Source organism: Paramisgurnus dabryanus, chromosome 6 (assembly GCF_030506205.2).
Source record: "Paramisgurnus dabryanus chromosome 6, PD_genome_1.1, whole genome shotgun sequence".
In the NCBI taxonomy this organism is placed as follows: Eukaryota; Metazoa; Chordata; class Actinopteri; order Cypriniformes; family Cobitidae; genus Paramisgurnus; species Paramisgurnus dabryanus.
In genome coordinates this window covers 35,567,181-35,580,867 of record NC_133342.1, presented here as the reverse complement: position 1 = coordinate 35,580,867, position 13,687 = coordinate 35,567,181, and the positions used below count along the sequence as shown (strand labels likewise).

General features: G+C 36.2%; 1 long non-coding RNA gene across 1 annotated transcript; it reads left to right on the top strand.

The window, feature by feature from the left end:
- The first annotated feature begins 2,259 nt into the window (after positions 1–2,259).
- Positions 2,260–4,520, top strand: LOC135767514 (uncharacterized). Its single transcript, XR_010542056.1, has 2 exons — positions 2,260–2,349; positions 2,499–4,520. It is a non-coding gene; the product is annotated as an uncharacterized lncRNA (long non-coding RNA).
- Positions 4,521–13,687: the final 9,167 nt, after the last annotated feature.

Below are 13,687 nucleotides of genomic sequence, written 5' to 3'. Positions count from 1 at the left end.
TTAGAATAATACCGCCTCCTTAATCTGAACTCTCCAACCACTGCACTGCCGTTTAGTGCAGAGAGAAAGAAAGAGAAAGGAAGGACTTGACAGCGCAATTGAGTTTGAATTACAACAAACCACCATCATTGTGATCAGTGTTTGCACTTCATCCGCTCATTTGCATTTTAAAAAACACACCCAAAACGACACATTTTTGCTCAAACCTACAAAGTGGCAATGCTAACATTTTCATCATATGACCCCTTTAAACTTTCGTTTACAAAGACGTGAAACTCACCGAGTGGTCAGGGGTGTTCACTGGTATGCTCACACAAAAATCGCTCCAAAAGACGCATTCCAACTGGTTTTATCGTAGTTTTTACCAACTCCATTGACTTGTATTAGTTGTGCTGTGAGGTACGGTATTACTCCGCGCCGGGAACTTTGTTTCTATTCTTGCAATTGGCAAAGGCGGATTAGCGCCACCACCTGGGCTGGAGTGTCTATTATTCAAGCTCTAAGCGGAAGAATATACGGGTGTGAAGCGTTTGGAAAAATAGGTCCACAAGTTAACAACGAATGCTAAAACAGCTGTTGGAAAGCATCTTTTGTAGCGATTTTTGTGTGAGCATACCAGTGAACACCCCTGACCACTCGGTGAGTTTCACGTCTTTGTAAACGAAAGTTTAATGGATTTTAGGAAGGATTGTTCCAGTGCACCATTAAACCCATTGTAGAGGTCTGAGCTGGAACACAAACACGCGAAAATTCTCAGGGCAGCCGAAAATGTCGAAATTTCAGTCAAAACCGTTCTATTTCACCATAAACAATCTGAAAACAGGGCTTTAAGTCTAAAATACCGAACTTGTCCTTTAAAGACTACTGGAAGAATATTATAGTAAGAATACTATACTGTAAGAATACTATACTGTAAAGTTGAATTGAGTTATTTGTCATGTGTGTGCACACAGATAATTTGTTGTGGTCTTTAAAGACTCTGAGAAGAAGGAAGAGAAATAAATAATTGTAAATAACATTATACGTAATTTAAGCTGTTTATGGCAATTCTTTCTCAAATTTTCTAAATTAAGCAAGCTTTAAAATGTTGTTTATGAAAAGACGTTACGCAAGTTGCGTCTTGTGTCCAAGTTTCAATAAAACAGATTACAACATTTCCTGTTTACAAGTCACACATCTGGAGATTATTTCTTTAATATTCTCATGAGGGTATAGCTGGCTTGTGTGGATGTTTATGAAATATTAATAATATTTTTTTGTGTGAAAACAGTATTACTCACATTTAGACAAACCACATGAATTTCATGTTTCTCACTTGTAGACAACATGAATACCACATAAAAAACAATCGCATGTGAAATGTGTGGTTTAAGAACATTTTTGTGTGAATCCCATGTATATTGCCATTAAAGGAGAATTTCACCCGTAGAAACATTAATCTTTATTGAAAGTGTGTCATATTTGTAGTCAAAATGTAACATAAATTTCGAATTTGGTGCATATTTGACAGAGAAAAGGGGTGTTAGTCTCACCCCCTCAACAAAGATATTGGACTTTTTACATCATTGAAAGAAGAAAGTGCAACACTGAAATCTGTATTTCTCCTGTCTCAGCGGCAACCGAGGAAATGCACGACCATTCAAAAACATGACTGGGGTTCTAACTATACAAAGCTTTATGCAAATGTCCCTTTAAACAAAAACCCCACTGTTTTTCAATATTTTACTTTGTTCTTCCCTCAACTAAGGCCTTGTCCACACGGGTATTTTTATAACCGTGACTTTTTTTACGCGGTTCGGCTGTTCGTCCACGTGGAAAGCAGTATCATGTCACTGAAACTGAACATTTTTGAAAATCCCTGCCAGGATGAGGATTTTCAGAAACGCCGGTTGCAGTGTTTTTGATTGGCCAACGTGGCTTTACGATAAGGGTTGTGTGGCATGCTCTTGACAGCGTGTTTTTGTGTGTTCATGTAGGCGGAGATTTCTTTTAAACCGAGCAGGTGTGAAGGGGACTTTTTATAAACGCAAGAGGAAAAACTCCGATTATAAAAATACCCCTGTCCGTGTGGACTAGGCCTAAGACAAATTAATACATACCTCTCTTTTCTCAATGTGTGCACTTTATCATTTTACAGCATGTCTAGCACCATTCTTAATTTCTTCTTATTTTGAGTTGGGGGAGGCTGCAGACCTGGAGCCGGTAGATCTACGCCCCTGGCAGTTTTACGCCCCTGACAGTTTTAAGCCCCTGTTGTTCCTCGTGCGTCCAGTAGGGGGAGGCTGTGTCATATATTAGAACAGCAGACCGTATGATAGCAGAGCAGACCTTGAAGCGATACGAATTGAGGTATGTTAAATAATCTGCTAAAGTTATTGTTGTTGATTGTATTATAATAATACATTTATTATTTATAAACGATTGATGCGATATACTGCCATTAATTATAAGTAACCATCTAACACTATTCAATCTTTGCTTTATTTATTTTTTATCAGTGAGCGAGAGCACTTTGATAGGCGGATAAAAAACATTGAAAGAGTGGCAAACCAGGAGAGTCATCTACAGGAGTCATGCTGTTAAGAAATAACCAAGTCATGGTGTTAATAATTCTTTTTGTGAACCACAATATTGTCTCTTTCTTTTAAATGACCCTTGGAATTTTAGAAAAGTTACATTGTGTTTGTCTTCATAAAATGCTACGTAGGATGTTTTGTAGCTGTATGACGACCTGTGAATTGTACAGCAGATATTTTATTTAGGATCCATAATTACACAGTTTATGTCTAATGGCCTAAATATGGTTAATATCCAAATGTAACTTAATATAAAATCACAACATCATATATCAGTCAGTCTCTTGTATATAAAAACAGTTTATAAATAAATATAAATAGTTAAGTGTGACGTCATCATGCGCCTCTTCCGGGTCCAATCGATTTCAAATGCCACAGGAAAACACGCTAATATACACTCGAATCATAATCCCAAACTATTTAAACCCATGATCCTTATTTTTAGCTCCAATAATAAAAACCAAGATGACCAGATATGGATTTTTTACTGTCTGTGGTTCCGTAGTGTGCAGACTGCAGTGTAAGTTTATACAATTTTCGCTTAAATGTGTAATATTAGTGCTCATAAACGGTTGTTTAAATAGGCTAGTATCCTAGTTGTATTTCCCTCTCCCCCTACTGGACGCATGAGTAGCAACAGGGGCGCAAAACTGCCAGGGGCGCAAAACTGCCAGGGGCGTAGATCTACCGGCTCCAGGTCTGCAGCCTCCCCATATAGGTTATTTTACTTTCCCAGCCCCAGTTTTGCTGATCCAAAAATTATTCCGTCTATGATTTCAAAAACGCAATGTAATCCATTTAACCAATAAGATCAACCAAAGTCTGGCCTTGCCGCAGTGTTTCACATTAATCTGAGGGGTAAAAACCGTTAAGGGTTTGAGTTAAGGGTAATTTGGGGTTTATTTGATTACAACCAGGATAAGATGATTGTTGATCCTGGATTACATCTTTGTCAAATCACAGCGACCCTATAATGGGAGGGGGGCTTAGCTAGGGGACCCCCCAGCTTTGACATTATTCAAACACTGACACTACAGTATCTGTCTGTCTGTCTACTATTCTACCACACTGTAAGGCCCATACAGGTTGATTGAACCTAAAACATTTATGGAAACTCGTTGCCCTAAAAAAGTTAATTTTGCCTGGTTTAAATAACAATTAATTTTAAGTTTAATGTACTTAATGTTTTAATTTCTTCCAATATTCCTGCACTCTTAACCCAGATTCGATGACATTATGTGTGAGGAAACCCATTGCATATAACTTAAGTTTTTATTACATTTGATGTTATAAATGGTTTTATAACAAAAATTAATGACTGACTTTAAGTCAGTCATTGAATAAACGTGATTCTCCACAGAAACACACAAAAAATGTGTTTTGACATACATTGTCAGTACTGTGGAGAGAAATAGAGTAAAATGTTTTGAACAGGGTTCATGTACGGAAACACTGATCACCTGAATGGTGCCTTCACAAAATTATAATTTACAACAAAACAACATCAATAATATAAGAGCTTGAACCTATATGACATTTTATTAACAAATATTTGAGTACAGAAAGTTCTTATCAGTTTTTAATTTGTGAAAAAGCAGAAAATAATCAAAATATTCAGGCGCAAAGGATTATGGGTATTCCTCACAACATGAACTAATAATTTTAAGTTCATTTTACTTGAATGTTTTAGTTTAATAGATTTTGTAAGGTTAACAGTTAAATCAACAAATACATTTAAGCTTTGGCTTCAAAACAGAAAATATTAATGATTTTTCCTTGATTGTTTGAGTAAAGACAATTTCTGGGTTAACAGTGCATGAATAACATTACAGTTAAATAATCAAGTAATAACTCTCTATTATTCATTATGAAATTGTGTAATCAGTTTAATTAAAGAGATTTTTTATAATAGTCAAACAAAATAAAAGCATATTCATGGCAAGCTACATATTTCTTGTTGTTTTTTATCATTTACTGAACAGTGTTACTGTATTTTAACATCACGTACAGGGGCGCTGCTACACAGGAAAATCCCCAGTGTTAAATTAACTCTACCAGTGTTAAATCAACACTATTTGGTGTTTATATAATCCACACCAAGATCGGTGTTAAAAAAGACTGGTGTTAAAAATATAACTCTGAATCAGTGTTAAAGTTAGTGAGATAATGATGTGATGATTAAGACATTAATGGTGAACACCTGCTGGTCATTCAAATCAATTACATTTTGGACATTTTCCTGTCTCTAAATTTTTATTTTGATGACTCGTTTTCTGGAGAAAATACTAAAATAATAAAGAAAGACAAATTATTAAATGCAATAGATGAATACTGTTGGGTGTATGCCTCCAAAAGCTGCAATCTTTCACGTTTGCAACTTTAACACTGATTCAGTGTTTTTTAACTCTCTATCAGTATCTCTGTTTGAAAAATAAAATGATAACTTGCAGAGTTATTTTCTAAATGGATAAGTTTAACTTCTAAACAGCTGTCAGAACAAAATACAAGTGCTCAACTATTCCAGTATCCACACGCGTGATTTAGTAGACAAATCTTCTTTCTGATGTGATGTATCACAGGTTAAATAGACATTTATCACAAAATGTAGCACATTAAATCTTAAGTTTGTGTTTGTTATGAGTTCATTTGAAGTCACCATTACTGTGATTAGTGTTTCCTTTAGTTAGGCATTTGTCCCTTGACTTTCACTGATCTAACTCTCATCTGATAGCAATAGCAACAATGTTTTAGTAAGATCACTTGTTCGTTACTTCATGTAGAGGGAAAACCTTCCAGACCTTCTTAGTTATATTTATTATATTCTACTCTACAAATCATTGAAACATTTGATCACAAATTTATTATGAAGAAACAGGCATATAAAAACTCTATGCAAATTACATTGCAGTAATGCTTTAGGTTGTTGTTGTTGTTTGCTTAAGAGTGATTTCTGATACAAATCTCAACAATGGTGACCGTTAATGGTAAGAAGTTTCTAAATTTTTGTCATGTTACAATGCATGATGGGATTTATGATTGAGTTTTCTATAATCCTGGTACCCAGCATGCATTGCGGCATGAAGCTTTGTTGTTGATTGTCACCATGATTGTGTTTTATAGGCTGATTGTTGATGTCTCAGTGTGTCTGACTGGAACCACAGATTAGATTTGGGTAAACAATATTTAACTCTATAGGGTATGTGGACTTTTACAGCACTGTTGGATTTCATGGGAGCCTCACAGGGTTGGCAGAACATAAATTAAACACTTATATTCAGTGATTACTTTTTTATGATATCATTGAATCCCAAGACTTATACTTTCACACAAATTAACATAGTAACAGTAATAGACTTCATTTCTCTCATATTCCGAAAGGGGTATAAACGGAGGTCGGAGCCAGCTGCAAATGGGTGGGTTAGCAGCAAGTGGGTGGAGCTTTAGCCGCAAGTGGGCTGTACAAACTTTCAGAGGATTCACCACCGTCCCATTTAAAGCGAAACTCCTCCTACTTGCACATTTCTGAAATCCCTCCTACTTGCAGCATAAGCTCCTCCCACTTGCGGCATAAGATCCTCCCACCTGCAGTCTCCGGGCTGCAGCGATATATACTTGGATATTCCTCTGCTTTAATAGATGTGTTTTATAAACACACTGCCACAATTAGCAGAAGAAAACTAACACTAAACTTCAAGACCCAAGTACCCAACTAAAGGAAACACACGGAGCAATGGTGACTTACTTTATTAACCAGATTTACAGAAGTTCTTTAGAAGTTAAACCTATCATCCATGTAACTCTGCAAGCAAGTTGTAATTTTAGTTTTCAAACAGAGATGATGATAGTGTTCATTTAACTATGGTGATTTCATCTATTGCATTTAATAATTTGGCTTTCTTCCTAATTTTAGTATTACTTTCTCCAGAAAAAGAGTCAACAAAATAAACATTTTAAGAGAGGAACAATTCCAAAATTGAGTTGATTTGACACGGAATGACCAGCAGCTTTGTTGTTGATTGTCACCATGATTGTGTTTTATAGGCTGATTGTTGATGTCATGAAGCTTTGTTGTTGATTGTCACCATGGTTGTGTTTTATAGGGTGATTGTTGATGTCTCAGGGTGTCCGACTGAAACCACAGATTAGATTTGTGTAAAAAAATTTACTTTTAAGGGTATGGATTTACAGCATAGGAACATCACAGGTTTGACTGAACATAAAAAAAATGTAACTTACATTTAGTGTTTTTTTTAGTTTGAGATCAGTGAATCACAATATTTAACAAATACTGTAGCACACCAACAGTTTATAACTTCATCTGTGTCACCTCCATCTGCTCCAACAGATGTGTTTAATAAACACAATGAACAAAAGAAGGCCAACTCTAATCTTCAAGACTCAAGTGCCCAACTAATGGAAACACTAATCGGGACAATGGTGACTCACTTTATTAACCAGAAATACAGCTGTTGTATAGAGATTAAACTTATCATCCATGTAACTCTACAAGCAAGTTGTAACTTTAAAGGGGTCATATGATGAAAATGTTAGCATTGCCACTTTGTAGGTTTGAGCAAAAATGTGTCGTTTTGGGTGTGTTTTTTAAAATGCAAATGAGCGGATGAAGTGCAAACACTGATCACAATGATGGTGGTTTGTTGTAATTGAAACTCTATTGTGCTGTCAAGTCCAAAAATGTGTTGTTTGGGTGTGTTTTTTAAAATGCAAAAGAGCGGATGAAGTGCAACCACTGATCACAATGATGGTGGTTTGTTGTAATTCAAACTCAATTGTGCTGTCAAGTCCTTCCTTTCTCTTTCTTTCTCTCTGCACTAAACGGCAGTGCAGTGGTTGGAGAGTTCAGATTAAGGAGGCGGTATTATTCTAATAAGATATCCTTATGACATCATAATGAAAGCCAAATTTCAATGACCTATTTTTGCTCACACCTACAAAGTGGCAATTGCTAACATTTTCATCATATGACCCCTTTAAGTTTCAAACACAGATGATGATAGAGAGGCAAAAGTTAAAGATGGCAGCTTTTTACTCTGCTTCAGTGTAACTTTTTAAAACTCTGTAAGATAGAATCATATATACACACAGCAGTTTTTATATATCTATTGCATTTAATATGTTGACCTTTTTCATTATTTTAGTATTACTTTCTCCAGAAAAATAAAATAAAAACTTAGAGACAGGAACAATTCTAAAATTAAGTTGATTTGACATGAAATGACCAGCAGGTGTTCACCATTAATGTCTTAATCATCACTTCATTACCTCATTAACTTTAACACTGATTCAGTGTAAATTTAACACCCTGTAGAGTGGGACCATATATGCTCCCAGCAGTGTTAATTTAACACTGGGAGTTTTACTGTGTATGAATGATAATAAGGCACACAAGAATTATAGAATAATAATATTTATAATACAGATTTATTACTGATTACTAAACTCCACAGCAACATTTGCTTCTTGAATTTGAAGTGGATACTGTATCATTACATCAAAGTTACTGCCTTTAATTCCTTGGTGTCTTGAAATGAAGAGGGTTGTTTGTCTTTTGCATAGTTGTTTTGGCAAAGCGTCTGTCACAGTCAGAGCCCTGTGCTTCACACACATGCACACGAACCAGATCCACAAACCAGTAAGAGTGTTTGTGTGTTCGTCTTGAGAGTTTCACTCCCTGGGGTCCAAAAACGCGGGGCCGCGTTTTTACGGATTTTTTCCTGTTTCCTGTGACATCCACTTAAAATACTCCATCATTCATAATCATACACATACATGTAATACATCATTAGAAACTGTGAAGTGTCTACTTTAATTTGAGTGCCTTCATAATAACAACAAAACCGTGTGCTTTTGGCAAATAAAGAAAATAAACAGGGAGTGCATTTCGACATCTCTGTCTCCTTGACCATCTTCCTCAAACACGTTACAAACATGAACTGATAACTCCGCCAATACTTGGCACATGAACACATGATTGGGGTTAGATTTGTGGGTTTTTTTCATTTTTAAACTGTTTTCGCTCGAGGATGAAGTTGGGTTAGAATGGCAGTGTTTTATACATTTATTTGTCAGAAATTTAAACTGCTTTCACTTGATGTTGGGGTTAGAGTTCGGTTTGGATGTCATTTTATGTAACAGAAAGTTGTTCTAACCCCAATCCCAAGCGACAATGGTAAGAAAATAGGAAAAACAATTGAGTAAACATTACGTGAAACTGGCACGAAAAAGAAAGTCGTGCCACGGACACATGAAAACGTGGTACCACGTAACTTAAACGCTCGAAACATTTCGAGCTGAATTCAAAACAGTCACATTCCTATCTAACCATCTGCGCTACTCACCTGACCAACGGTGAGCTCGAACTGCTTCACTGCAGAAGCTGCCTTGAAGGCTCCGGTTGAGGACTTTCATTGGTCATTTTTGTGAACCAATCAAATGTCTTTCTGCCCCTGAGCTCATGTTTAAGTAAAACTCCTATCTGAACTGGTTTGGGAAAAAAAATCACGCGAGCGACCCAGAGGCACAGCAGGAAAGGATGACAGCTGACCCGGCCTACATGACCCTTACCACAGAAGAAACTACCACTGCTCACCCTCCAGCCTTTGTGAGTGATTTTCTGTTCACCTAAATACATCACTACAATTTATGAAAAGCCAATTGATGCAAATATCTTACTTTTCAACAAGATGATGCCTGTTACCCCAACCCATTGCCTGGATTCCAGCAGCTGGAAAACTTCTGTTCTCTGCTGGTGGAGATTGACCAGACTGAGGAGACAGGGGTAGCTGCAGCTTGGAGTAATGGGCGTGGCAAGAGGTATGGGCGTGCCAAGAGGTAGGGGGGTGGTAAGAGGTTTCTCATTGGACAGATTAGCTTCCTTCTGCCAACTGCGTTGGCCAATCAGCAATAACCATAGTTACACGTCATTTCCTTTAGACGGAAAGAAGGCAGCGGAGTAATAAATGTGCAATATAATTTGTTGGTCTCTTTGCTTGACATCTGTCAGCTTTGATAATTACCCAGATAGCATGCAACCATTGAAACAATGTTAAAAATCGTTGATTTGTCAATGTTAATACCATTGAATCAATATCACGTTTGCACCCTCCATTAATATTGAAAAAAAATTGAAATTTCAACAAATCACCATTAACGTGATCAGTGTTTGCTTTAGTTGGGCCTGTGACTCTTGTGTTTTAATGGTAAGTTTTCTTTGGCTGCTGAAGCAGTGTTTTAAAATACATCTGCTATTGCAAAGAAAACAAAGATCTAATGTTGTCAAGTAGTTTAATTCTTGTAGATATACTTAAATGATATGAATGAAATACTGTAATAATAATAGTTATGCATAAAATGGATTTTTCAGTCCTAGTTGGAACCAGTGTCAGGTCTGTTATTTTGAGGATTACAAAAACACATTTAAAAAGTTAAACTACTGAATCTATCTCTGACATCATGAATCGGTCTACGAATCTCATCAATGGTGACGATCAACAAAAGAAAGCTTCATGCTGCAATGCATGCTGGGTATCATCGTAGTACTTAACTAATTTATAACTCCCAGCATGCATTGCAGTTGATCGTTTTATATGAATTTGTTTGATGATTGTCACCATTATTGAGATTTGTAGGATGAGTAATGATGTCTGAATGTGTCAGCAATTTTTTTGTTTGTCTCGTCACAGTGGTATTTACAAACCAAAAGAATTATAATTGTCAAAAATGGATCAACATAATCACGTAAAGCAGCTTAATTTTAAATAATCTTGTCATCTTCACAAAAAGCAATCAAACTTAACTTTGAAACACATCTTTCTTTACCGGTGAACATGTGTTTCTACATAAACACATACAAACACTAAAACGAGAAAATAAAAAAATAACTTGGTTAATGTCAAGAGTCAATGACCCAACTAAAGCAAACACTGATCACAATAATGGTGATTGGTTGAAATGTCAATATTTTTTCAATATTATTGGAGGGTGCAAACCTGATATTGATTCAATGCAGTTAACATTGACAAATCAACTGTTTTTAACCAGAGGTGTCAAATCCATGTGCCAGGAGTAAAAGTCCTCCCCAGTATTTTGTTCCAATCACCTGGATTTGCTAATTAGCACAGTTTTTCAGCAGGAGGTGACCTCCTGGCTCGTTGGTGTTTTAAGCCCTCAACCAAGCCTTAAAGGCAGCGCTGTCTGGAAGGCACTCCCCATGCCCCGAGCGTTTCAGCCAATCACAGCACTGGTGCTAGATATCGAGCCTTCCGCCAGCTTCTGGCAGTTTGAGCTCACCGTTGGTCAGGTGAGTAGTGCAGATATGGTAAGATAGGAATGTGACTGTATTTGAATTCAGCTCGAAATGTTTCGAGCATTTAAGGGATGTGTTACCGCGTTTTCATGTGTCTGTGGCACAACTTTTTTATGTGCCAGTTTCACGTATTGGTTGCTCAATTGTTTTTAGATGCTTAGATTTGGGGTTTTCGTCTGATTTTTAAACTGTTTTCAAGCAAGGATAAAGTTGCGTTTGGCATAAATGCGGATGTCGTTTTAAGCATTGGTTTATTTGTCAGAATTTTAAACGGCTTTGGTTGAACTTTAAACCGTTCCCGCGGGTTAAGGTGAGGATGTCATTTTATGTAACAGAATGTTGTTCTAACCCCAATCACAAGCAACAATGGTAAGAAATTAGGAAAATCAATTGTGCAACCAATACGTGAAACTGGCATGAAAAAAAATGCGCCACAGACACGTGAAAACGTGGTAACACGTCCCTTAAACGCTCGAAACATTTCGAGCTGAATTCAAATACAGTCACATTCCTATCTTACCATATCTGCACTACTCACCTGACCAACGGTGAGCTCAAACTGCCAGAAGCTGGTGGAAGGCTCAATATCTAGCACCAGTGCTGTGATTGGCTGAAACGCTCGGGGCATGGGGAGTGCCTTCCAGACAGCGCTGCCTTGAAGGCTTGGTTGAGGGCTTAAAACACCAACGAGCCAGGAGGTCACCTCCTGCTGAAAAACTGTGCTAATTAGCAAATCCAGATGATTGGAACAAAATACTGGAGAGGAATTTTACTCATGGCACATGGATTTGACACCTCTGTTTTTAACATTGTTTCAATGGTTTGCATGCTATCTGGGTAGTTAACTGTTGTTGACACACACATGTTACTGCATTTGCATCGAAGACATCAGGAGTCAGAGATTTATATCGATGTCTGTTCTGTGCTCTCAGTGTTTTATACTTTGTGAATATCAGAAGATACACAGTCATTTGCAAAGCTACAGACTTTGCATGGTTCGTTATGAAGGGAGTCTTCACTGCGCGATAGACAGTTTGATGGTTTCTGTTTTATGGACTGCTACTTTAGGATGAATCGGTGAAGGAATGAGTTTTGACTTAGAACACAAGCCTTTGAGGACAAATTCAATTTACGTTTAAAAACATAATTGTAAAAATGACTACTGAATAAAATTTTTTTGGATAGAATGGTGTTTGTTTTGCGTAATTGATTAATGTCTTCTAAAAGAAGTTTATTAAACCGTTTTTACTGTATTTTATAATTATATGGTCAGTGTTTGATCAAACATGTATATGCCTTTATACAGCAAAAAAAATTGCCGTACCATTATTATAATAATAACATTACTTTTAGTTTTTATGTACTTTAAATGAAAGTACAAAATTAGTTTACCTTTAATAGTGTCAGGAGACATTTTTATCTTTAAAATAATACTTTGTTTTTTAATTATTTTGTATTTTATTATTAAGTTTAAGTCACCATTGTACCGATTAGTGTTTCCTTTAGTTGGGTACTTGGGTCTTGAAGTTTAGTTTTCTTCTGTTCATTGTGATAGTGCGTTTATAAAACACATCTTTTAGAGGAGAGGAAGATGAGATAAATGATGTTGAATTATTATGGAAGTATAAGTATTGTAATTCAATAAACTCACACCTGTATTCAACAATTACTTTATTGTATATCATTTTGTACTGTCAACCCTGTGCAATCATATAGTCTAAATCGTTTCATTTTGTCACACAAAACTAATCTGTAGGGTTAATCAGACACGCAGAAACATCAACAATCAGCGTATAAAACACAACCAAGGTGACAATCAACAACAAAGCTTGATTTGATTGTTGAGATTCATACTCTGATTCTTGATGTTTGTGCGTCCCAATTATACAGTGGATATTTTTCATCCAAAGTTTCTTAAACTCCTTAATGACAAACTGTTCTGAAAGTGCTGGATCTCATTTACAATATTGACAGAAAATAAACTTTTGATTAGTAAACTAATAAGGTGACGATCTTTACCATTATGTACCAACAACCACAGAATTACACTATTAACTTCACATGTTCATAAGAAACGTGGTGCGTTAACACAACCAGGGAAAAAACTAACAAGCAAATAGTCAAGTGTCAAGAGTCCAACTAAAACAAACACTAATCACAATACTGGTGACTTAAAATGAAACAAAACATCAACATCTAAACCTAATAAGTGAATTGTGTTTTCTACAGCAATATATTTACTGAACATTCAGAAATAATGTTTTATTAAATAATAAAATGCAATGTTTCTCTATCATTTACATAACAATTAAACAAGTCAATATAATAAACAGTTGTTGTTTTAAACATTGTGTGAACATTAAAACATAACATTGTCATAACGTTTAAAAATGGTAAAATGTAACATTCCTCTAGCGTTCAGACAACCCAGAAACGTTCTTAGAACTTAAAGAAAACTGGACACTTTTAACGTTGGCAGAATGTTTTTGGGAACCTTGGGAACTTTCAGGGGACGTTCTTAATACTTTTTTCTTCTAGATGGGATGGTGTCTGTAAGAACAGGCTGCGCGGTATAATTCAAATAACGCTTACAGATAAGGGGCAAAAAAGGCAACGTCCGTTCGGACGGAGATCTATGATTGGTTGAACATTTTCTGGTCCTACGCTTTTCACAGATGACATAAATTTCTTAGAATACATTTAAACAACTTAACATAGGGATTGCTATCAGGATGTGAGGAGACTTTTAACCAGCATAACTAAAAATGTTTCTGTATCAAATGAG